This window comes from Eleutherodactylus coqui, unplaced genomic scaffold (assembly GCF_035609145.1).
Source record: "Eleutherodactylus coqui strain aEleCoq1 unplaced genomic scaffold, aEleCoq1.hap1 HAP1_SCAFFOLD_204, whole genome shotgun sequence".
Taxonomy (NCBI): Eukaryota; Metazoa; Chordata; class Amphibia; order Anura; family Eleutherodactylidae; genus Eleutherodactylus; species Eleutherodactylus coqui.
The window spans coordinates 55,001-65,000 of NW_027102588.1; positions in this window are offsets into that span (position 1 = coordinate 55,001).

Here is a 10,000-nt window from a genome sequence, read left to right on the forward strand (position 1 = left end):
TAACTCTGGCCCGTGTGACCGACACAGCCGCGCACGCGCTTTCCTACGACACTCGACCGCCAGGCTCCCCTCGGCCTGGGAGGCACTCTCGGGGCGGGGGGCACCGCAGCCCCCCAAGGTGGCTTCGTACACCTCTTGAACGTGGCGCCCGGCCGCTCGGAGAGCGGGGTCTACCCGGGCAGACAGCCTGTCGGCCCCGCGGCCTGGACAGGCGGAGCGGGGACACTTGCACTCGGGGGCTCTGCTCCAAGGAGCGAGAGCGGCCACTCTGCTCGGCCCGGAGAGTGGGGTGCGGGGCGCCGTCGCATCGCTGGAGCCAGGGGCGTCGTGCCGTGCGCGCACGCCTAGCCGCCGCCAGAACAGGCCGGAAAGGATGAGCTTCATACGGATCTAAGCCGTTGCCCAAACTACCTCTGGCCCCTGTGACCGACACAGCCGTGGCACGCGCTTTCCTACGACACTCGACCGCCGGGCTCCCTCGGCCTGGGAGGCACTCTCGGGGAGGGGGGCACCGCAGCCCCCCCAAGGTGGCTTCCGTACACCTCTTGAACGTTGGGGCCCGGCCGCTCGGAGAGCGGGGTCTACCCGGGCAGACAGCCCGTCGGCCCCGCGGCCTGGACAGGCGGAGCGGGGACAAGCCAAGGCTACCGGCGGGCGGGATCGACCGGGTAGCCGCCGTGGGGAACACAACTTGGACGTCTCGCGCCGTCGCGGACCACCGTCCTCCGTCTCTCTCTCCCTCTCTCGGAAGGGAGGCCGCCCGAGGCGCACGGGCCTCGGACGGCCAGGGGTGGAAGGGCTCCACCCCAAGGTGGCTTCCGTACACCTCTTGAACGTTGGGGCCCGGCCGCTCGGTGAGAGCGGGGTCTACCCGGGCAGACAGCCCGTCGGCCCCGCGGCCTGGACAGGCGGAGCGGGGACAAGCCAAGGCTACCGGCGGGCGGGATCGACCGGGTAGCCGCCGTGGGGAACACAACTTGGACGTCTCGCGCCGTCGCGGACCACCGTCCTCCGTCTCTCTCTCCCTCTCTCGGAAGGGAGGCCGCCCGAGGCGCACGGGCCTCGGACGGCCAGGGGTGGAAGGGCTCCACCCCAAGGTGGCTTCCGTACACCTCTTGAACGTTGGGGCCCGGCCGCTCGGTGAGAGCGGGGTCTACCCGGGCAAACAGCCCGTCGGCCACGCGGCCTGGACAGGCGGAGCGGGGGCAAGCCAAGGCTACCGGCGGGCGGGATCGACCGGGTAGCCGCCGTGGGGAACACAACTTGGACGTCTCGCGCCGTCGCGGACCACCGTCCTCCGTCTCTCTCTCCCTCTCTCGGAAGGGAGGCCGCCCGAGGCGCACGGGCCTCGGACGGCCAGGGGTGGAAGGGCTCCACCCCAAGGTGGCTTCCGTACACCTCTTGAACGTTGGGGCCCGGCCGCTCGGTGAGAGCAGGGTCTACCCGGGCAAACAGCCTGTCGGCCACGCGGCCTGGACAGGCGGAGTGGGGGCAAGCCAAGGCTACCGGCGGGCGGGATCGACCGGGTAGCCGCCGTGGGGAACACAACTTGGACGTCTCGCGCCGTCGCGGACCACCGTCCTCCGTCTCTCTCTCCCTCTCTCGGAAGGGAGGCCGCCCGAGGCGCACGGGCCTCGGACGGCCAGGGGTGGAAGGGCTCCACCCCAAGGTGGCTTCCGTACACCTCTTGAACGTTGGGGCCCGGCCGCTCGGTGAGAGCGGGGTCTACCCGGGCAGACAGCCCGTCGGCCCCGCGGCCTGGACAGGCGGAGCGGGGACAAGCCAAGGCTACCGGCGGGCGGGATCGACCGGGTAGCCGCCGTGGGGAACACAACTTGGACGTCTCGCGCCGTCGCGGACCACCGTCCTCCGTCTCTCTCTCCCTCTCTCGGAAGGGAGGCCGCCCGAGGCGCACGGGCCTCGGACGGCCAGGGGTGGAAGGGCTCCACCCCAAGGTGGCTTCCGTACACCTCTTGAACGTTGGGGCCCGGCCGCTCGGTGAGAGCGGGGTCTACCCGGGCAAACAGCCCGTCGGCCACGCGGCCTGGACAGGCGGAGCGGGGGCAAGCCAAGGCTACCGGCGGGCGGGATCGACCGGGTAGCCGCCGTGGGGAACACAAGTTGGACGCCTCGCGCCGTCGCGGACCACCGTCCTCCGTCTCTCTCCCTCTCTCGGAAGGGAGGCCGCCCGAGGCGCACGGGCCTCGGACGGCCAGGGGTGGAAGGGCTCCACCCCGAGGTGGCTTCGTACACCTCTTGAACGTGGCCGCCCGGCCGCTCGGTGAGAGCGGGGTCTACCCGGGCAGACAGCCCGTCGGCCCCGCGGCCTGGACAGGCGGAACGGGGGCAAGCCAAGGCTACCGGCGGGCGGGATCGACCGGGTAGCCGCCGTGGGGAACACAACACGGACGCCTCGCGCCGTCGCGGACCACCGTCCTCCGTCTCTCTCTCTCCCTCTCTCGGAAGGGAGGCCGCCCGAGGCGCACGGGCCTCGGACGGCCGGGGGTGGAAGGGATCCACCCCCCGCGGGAAGGGGACGCGCGCCGGCGCCCGGACGCGGGAGCGTTGACCCGGGGGTCTTTACTCCGCCGAGGGGTAGCCCGGAGAAGGAGCGAGACCGGCCGGCGGGGGTGGAACACCCCCTCATGCCTCGCTCCTTCTGGGGATAAAGCGCGTCGTCCGCAGGCCGCCGTCCCCTATCCCCGCCCTGGACCGCCCGCATCGGCCGGAGCCCGAGGGGACAGGCGGGGGTCCTTCGCTTTCGGGAAAACCTTCACCAAACGTGGGGCCCGTGCCCCGCTCTCGGCCGCCCTGAGGCGGGAGAGCCCGGATCGTTCTCTCTCTCGGCGTCGGCCCCACCGACGCCGTCGCACGGTGGCCTGGGAAAGGGCTGCACCCCCTGCGCCACGCTTCTCCCCCGGAGTACTCCCCCCGCAGGGGGCTCCGCGGGGTGTCCCGACGCGCAGAGTCGCTCGCCTTCTTCCGCGGGGGACGGGAGGGACGCCCACGCGCGTCCCTTCCCCATCCTCGAGAGCCGTACGCGCCGAGGGTGAACCCGCTCGCCGGGGCGCCGGGGAGCAGGGCCCTTGTGGTCCTTCCCCGGACATGGGCGCGGCGAGGGTCCCCCGGCCGCGACGGCTCTCCCGTTGACCCACTCTCTCGCCTTGGGTGGTGGTGATGGAGGCGGCTGCCTACGCCTCAGCCCGGCATCTCGGAGGGGGGTCGCCCGGGCAGCCAGCCAGCCAGCCTGTTGGCCCCGCGGCCTGCACAGGCGGAGTGGGGACACTTGCGCTCTATGACTCTGCTCCCAGGGAGGTGGCAGAGGGGCGGCCGCGGTGCTTTGACTTTGAGCGGTCCCCACTCCAGCACTCTGAGAAATAGTCACTTTGTCAAAGACCGCACACCGCTCGTTCCCTTATATGCAAAAAAGGTGTTCGTCCTGACGTTTTGCGAGCCCTTATTTTACCGTCGTCGGCGCTATCAGGGGAAACAGGCCCGCTCCTTCCGCCTTCATGGAACCGTAGCTCGGCCCCGAGGGCCCAGGATTACCCTCATACCGGTTCTCACGACATGCGTCGACACTCGGCTCAGCCCCGGCAGCCGCAGCTCCCGCCGGCCCGGCCAGCCGGGTCCGCACCCCTGGCCGGCGCCTGGAGCGTCTGGACTTTGTCGTTTTCTCTCCAAGACTCGTCTCTGCCAACTGCCGTGGACTTCGGCGGGGGCTGCCGCGGGCTGTGCCCGGCCTCTTGGGGGTCCCGCCTGCCCGCGCAGGCAGCTAGGACAGGGTTATCAGCGCTCTCAGGGGGGGCCTCCGCAGACCCCCCACAGGTGGCTCCGTACACCTCTTGAACGTGGCGCCCGGCCGCTCGGAGAGCGGGGTCTTCCCGGGCAAGCCGCCTGTGGGCCCCACGGCCTGGACAGGCGGAGCGGAGACAAGCCCAGGCTACCGGCAGGATCGACCGGCTGGCAGCCGTGGTGGAACAACGGGGACGCCTCGCGCCGCCGCGGGCCGCCGTCCTCCGTCTCTCTCCCACTCTCGGAGGCAGGCCGCCCGAGGCCAACGGGCCTCGGACGGCGTGGGGTGGAAGGGCTCCACCCCAGGGGAAGAAAACACGCCCGCGCTCGTTTGCACAGTCTGCCCCGGCCCGGCATCTCGGAGGGGGGGGGTCGCCCGGGCAGCCAGCCAGCCAGCCTGTTGGCCCCGTGGCCTGCACAGGCGGAGTGGGGACCCTCGCGCTCGATGACTCTGCTCCCAGGGAGGTGGCAGAGGGGCGGACGCGGTGCTTTGACTTTGAGCGGTCCCCACTCCCTTCTCAGCACATTGAGAAATAGTCACTTTGTCAAAGACCGCACACCGCTCGTTCCCTTATATGCAAAAAAGGTGTTCGTCCTGACGTTTTGCGAGGCCTTATTTTACCGCCGTCGGCGCTATCAGGGGAAGCGGGCCCGCTCCTTCCGCCTTCCTGGAACCGTGCCTCGGCCCCGAGGGCCCAGGATTACCCTCATACCGGTTCTCACGACATGCATCGACACTCGGCTCAGCCCCGGCAGCCGCAGCTCCCGCCGGCCCGACCAGCCGGGTCCGTCCCCCTGGCCGGCGCCCGGAGCGTCTGGACTTTGTCGTTTTTTCATCCAACACTCTCCTCTGGCAAATGCCATGGACTTCAGCGGGGGCTGCCGCGGGCTGTTCCCCGCCTCCTGGGTGTCCTGCCCTGCAACACCGGAGGCTCAGGCAGGGTCTTGAGCTACTGCTGGTAGGTGCACCTCGGGGGCCCTCCGCAGCCGCCCCGGGCCACCCCTGCAGCCAGCACACCGCTGCCAACAGCCCGCTCCCCATCACCAGCCAGCCCCTCTGCATACATCTGCTGGGGGTGCATTTTTGACTTCCCCCGCTTTGGCCTATGGGGAAAAGCCAGGGGGGAAACCTCCAGAGTCAGGCCGACCTCCTGGAACTCTAGCCCGGCCTGGAGCTACCGGTTTGTCCCCTTCCCGGTTCTCAGGACGTGCATCGCCACTCGGCTCAGCCCCAGCCGCCGCAGCTCCCGCCGGCCCGGCCAGCCGGGTCCGTCCCCCTGGCCGGCGCCTGGAGGCGTTTGGACTTTGTCATTTTTTTTCAAAGACTCATCTCTGCCAACTGCCCCGGGCTTCAGCAGTGGCTGCCGCGGGCTGTGCACGGCCTCCTGGTGGGGTCCCGCCTGCCCGCGCAGGCATCTAGGACAGGGTTCTCAGCAAGGGCTTGGAGGCGCTCTCAGGGGGGCCTCCGCAGGCCCCCAAGGTGGCTTCGTACACCTCTCGAACGTGGCGCCCGGCCGCTCGGAGAGCGGGGTCTGCCCGGGCAGCCAGCCAGCCTGTCGGCCCCGCGGCCTGCACAGGCGGAGTGGGGACACTCGCGCTCGATGACTCTGCTCCCAGGGAGGTGGCAGAGGGGCGGCCGCGGCGCTTTGACTTTGAGCGGTCCCCACTCCCTTCTCAGCACTCTGAGAAATAGTCACTTTGTCAAAGACGGCACACCGCTCGTTCCCTTATATGCAAAAAAGGTGTTCGTCCTGACGTTTTGCGAGGCCTTAATTTACCGCCGTCGGCGCTATCAGGGCAAACAGGCCCGCTCCTTCCGCCTTCCTGGAACCGTGCCTCGGCCCGGAGGGCCCAGGATTACCCTCATACCGGTTCTCACGACATGCATCGATACTCGGCTCAGCCCCGGCAGCCGCAGCTCCCGCCGGCCCGGCCAGCCGGGTCCGCCCCCCTGGCCGGCACGCCTGGAGCGTTTGGACTTTGTCATTTTTCTCAAAGACTCATCTCTGCCAACTGCCGTGGGATTCAGCAGGGGCTGCCACGGGCTGTTCCCCGCCTCCTGGGTTTCCTGCCCTGCAACACCAGAGGGTCAGGGGGGGTCTTGAGCAACTACTGGTAGGTGCAGCACCTCGGGGGCCCTCTGCAGCCAGCACACCGCTGCCAACAGCCCGCTCCCCATCACCAGCCAGCCCCTCTGCATACATCTGCTGGGGGTGCATTTTTGACTTCCCCCGCTTTGGCCTATGGGGAAAAGCCAGGGGGGAAACCTCCAGAGTCAGGCCGACCTCATGGAACTCCAACCCGGCCTGGAGCCACCGGTTTGTCCCCTTCCCGGTTCTCAGGACATGCATCGACACTCGGCTCAGCCCCGGCCGCCGCAGCCCCCGCCAGCCCGGCCAGCCGGGTCCGCCACCCTGCCCGGCGCCTGGAGCGTTTGGACTTTGTCGTTTTTTTTCTCCAAGACTCACCTCTGGCACATGCCATGGACCTCAGCGGGGGCTGCTCCCCGCCTCCTGGGTGTCCTGCCCGGGCACATCGGAGGCTCAGGCAATGTCTTGAGCCACCGCTGGCAGGTGCACTCAGGGGGCCCTCCGCAGCCGCCCAGGCCCACCCCTGCAGCCAGCACACGGCTGCCAGCAGCCACCACACAGCTGCCAACAGCCCGCTCTCCGTCACCCCCCAGCCCAACTCTGCATACATCTGCTGGGGGTGCTTTTTTGACTTCCCCCCTTTTGGCCTATGGGGAAAAGCCAGGGGGAAAACCTCCAGAGTCAGGCCGACCTCATGGAACTCCAACCCGGCCTGGAGCCACCGGTTTGTCCCCTTCCCGGTTCTCAGGACATGCATCGACACTCGGCTCAGCCCCGGCCGCCGCAGCCCCCGCCAGCCCGGCCAGCCGGGTCCGCCACCCTGCCCGGCGCCTGGAGCGTTTGGACTTTGTCGTTTTTTTTCTCCAAGACTCACCTCTGGCACATGCCATGGACCTCAGCGGGGGCTGCTCCCCGCCTCCTGGGTGTCCTGCCCGGGCACATCGGAGGCTCAGCCTGGGTCTCGAGCCCCCTACTGGTAGGTGCACTACGGGGGCCCTCCGCAGCCGCCCAGGCCCACCCCTGCAGCCAGCACACGGCTGCCAGCAGCCACCACACAGCTGCCAACAGCCCACTATCCATCACCCACCAGCCCCTCTGCATACATCTGCTGGGGGTGCTTTTTTGACTTCCCCCCTTTTGGCCTATGGGGAAAAGCCAGGGGGGAAACCTCCAGAGTCAGGCCGACCTCATGGAACTCCAACCCGGCCTGGAGCCACCGGTTTGTCCCCTTCCCGGTTCTCAGGACATGCATCGACACTCGGCTCAGCCCCGGCCGCCGCAGCCCCCGCCAGCCCGGCCAGCCGGGTCCGCCACCCTGCCCGGCGCCTGGAGCGTTTGGACTTTGTCGTTTTTTTTCTCCAAGACTCACCTCTGGCACATGCCATGGACCTCAGCGGGGGCTGCTCCCCGCCTCCTGGGTGTCCTGCCCGGGCACATCGGAGGCTCAGGCAATGTCTTGAGCCACCGCTGGCAGGTGCACTCAGGGGGCCCTCCGCAGCCGCCCAGGCCCACCCCTGCAGCCAGCACACGGCTGCCAGCAGCCACCACACAGCTGCCAACAGCCCGCTCTCCGTCACCCCCCAGCCCAACTCTGCATACATCTGCTGGGGGTGCTTTTTTGACTTCCCCCCTTTTGGCCTATGGGGAAAAGCCAGGGGGAAAACCTCCAGAGTCAGGCCGACCTCATGGAACTCCAACCCGGCCTGGAGCCACCGGTTTGTCCCCTTCCCGGTTCTCAGGACCTGCACTGACACTCGGCTCAACCCCGGCAGCTGCAGCCCCCGCCGGCCCGGCCAGCCGGGTCCGCACCCCTGGCCAGCGCCTGGAGCGTTTGGACTTTGTCGTTTTTTCTCAAAGACCCATCTGTGCCAACTGCCCTGGGCTTCAGCGGGGGCTGCTCCCCGCCTCCTGGGTGTCCTGCCCGGGCACATCGGAGGCTCAGCCTGGGTCTTCAGCCCCTACTGGTAGGTGCACTCGGGGGGGCCCTCCGCAGCCGCCCAGGCCCACCCTTGCAGCCAGCACACGGCTGCCAGCAGCCACCACACAGCTGCCAACAGCCCGCTCGCCATCACCCCCCAGCCCCTCCTGCATACATCTGCCGGGGGTGCTTTTTTGACTTCCCCCGTTTTGGCCAATGGGGAAATGCCAAGGGGAAAACCTCCAGAGTCAGGCCGACCTACTGGAACTCCCACCCGGCCTGGAGCCACAGGTTTGTCCCCTTCCCGGTTCTCACGACATGCATCAACACTCGGCTCAGCCCCGGCAGCCGCAGCTCCCGCCGGCCCGGCCAGCCCGGTCCGCACCCCTGGCCTGCACGCCTGGAGCGTTTGGACTTTGTCGTTTTTTCTCCAAGACTCGCCTCTGGCACATGCCATGGACTTCAGCGGGGGCTGCTCCCCGCCTCCTGGGTGTCCTGCCCGGGCACATCGGAGGCTCAGCCTGGGTCTTGAGCTACTGCTGGTAGGTGCGCTTCGGGGGCCCTCGGCAGCCGCCCAGGCCCACCCCTGCAGCCAGCACACGGCTGCCAGCAGCCACCACACAGCTGCCAACAGCCCGCTCTCCGTCACCCCCCAGCCCCTCCTGCATACATCTGCTGGGGGTGCTTTTTTGACTTCCCCCCTTTTGGCCTATGGGGAAAAGCTAAGGGGAAAACCTCCAGAGTCAGGCCGACCTCCTGGAACTCCCACCCGGCCTGGAGCCACAGGTTTGTCCCCTTCCCGGTTCTCACGACATGCATCAACACTCGGCTCAGCCCCGGCAGCCGCAGCCCCCGCCGGCCCGGCCAGCCCGGTCCGCATCCCTGGCCAGCGCCTGGAGCGTTTGGACTTTGTCATTTTTTCTCAAAGACCCGTCTCTGCCAACTGACGTGGGCTTCAGCGGGGGCTGCTCCCCGCCTCCTGGGTGTCCTGCCCGGGCACATCGGAGGGTCAGCCTGGGTCTTGAGCTACTGCTGGTAGGTGCACTACGGGGGCCCTCGGCAGCCGCCCAGGCCCACCCCTGCAGCCAGCACACGGCTGCCAGCAGCCACCACACAGCTGCCAACAGCCCGCTCCCCGTCACCCCCCAGCCCAACTCTGCATACATCTGGCGGGGGTGCTTTTTTGACTTCCCCCCTTTTGGCCTATGGGGAAAAGCCAGGGGGGAAACCTCCAGAGTCAGGCCGACCTCCTGGAACTCCAACCCGGCCTGGAGCCACCGGTCTGTCCCCTTCCCGGTTCTCAGGACATGCATCAACACTCGGCTCAGCCCCGGCAGCCGCAGCCCCCGCCGGCCCGGCCGGCCCGGTCCGCACCCCTGGCCAGCGCCTGGAGCGTTTGGACTTTGTCGTTTTTTTTCTCCAAGACTCATCTCTGCCAACTGCCGTGGGCTTCAGCGGGGGTGTCTGCTCCCCGCCTCCTGGGTGTCCTGCCCGGGCACATCGGAGGCTCAGCCTGGGTCTTGAGCCCCTACTGGTAGGTGCACTCTGAAGGCGCCCTCCGCAGCCGCCCAGGCCCACCCCTGCAGCCACCACACAGCTGCCAACAGCCCGCTCCCCGTCACCCCCCAGCCCAACTCTGCATACATCTGGCGGGGGTGCTTTTTTGACTTCCCCCGTTTTGGCCTATGGGGAAATGCTAAGGGGAAAACGTCCAGAGTCAGGCCGACCTCCTGGAACTCCAACCCGGCCTGGAGCCACAGGTTTGTCCCCTTCCCGGTTCTCACGACATGCATCGACACTCGGCTCAGCCCCGGCAGCCGCAGCTCCCGCCGGCCCGGCCAGCCGGGGTCAACCGCCCTGGCCGGCGCCTGGAGCGTTTGGACTTTGTCACTTTTTCTCCAAGACTCGATTCTGGCACATGCCATGGACTTCAGCGGGGGCTGTTCCCCGCCTCCCGGGTGTCCTGCCCGGGCACATCGGAGGCTCAGGCAATGTCTTCAACCACCGCTGGTAGGTGCACTACGGGGGCCCTCGGCAGCCGCCCAGGCCCACCCCTGCAGCCAGCACACGGCTGCCAGCAGCCACCACGCAGCTGCCAACAGCCCGCTCTCCGTCACCCCCCAGCCCCTTCTGCATACATCTGCCGGGGGTGCTTTTTTGACTTCCCCCCTTTTGGCCTATGGGGAAATGCTAAGGG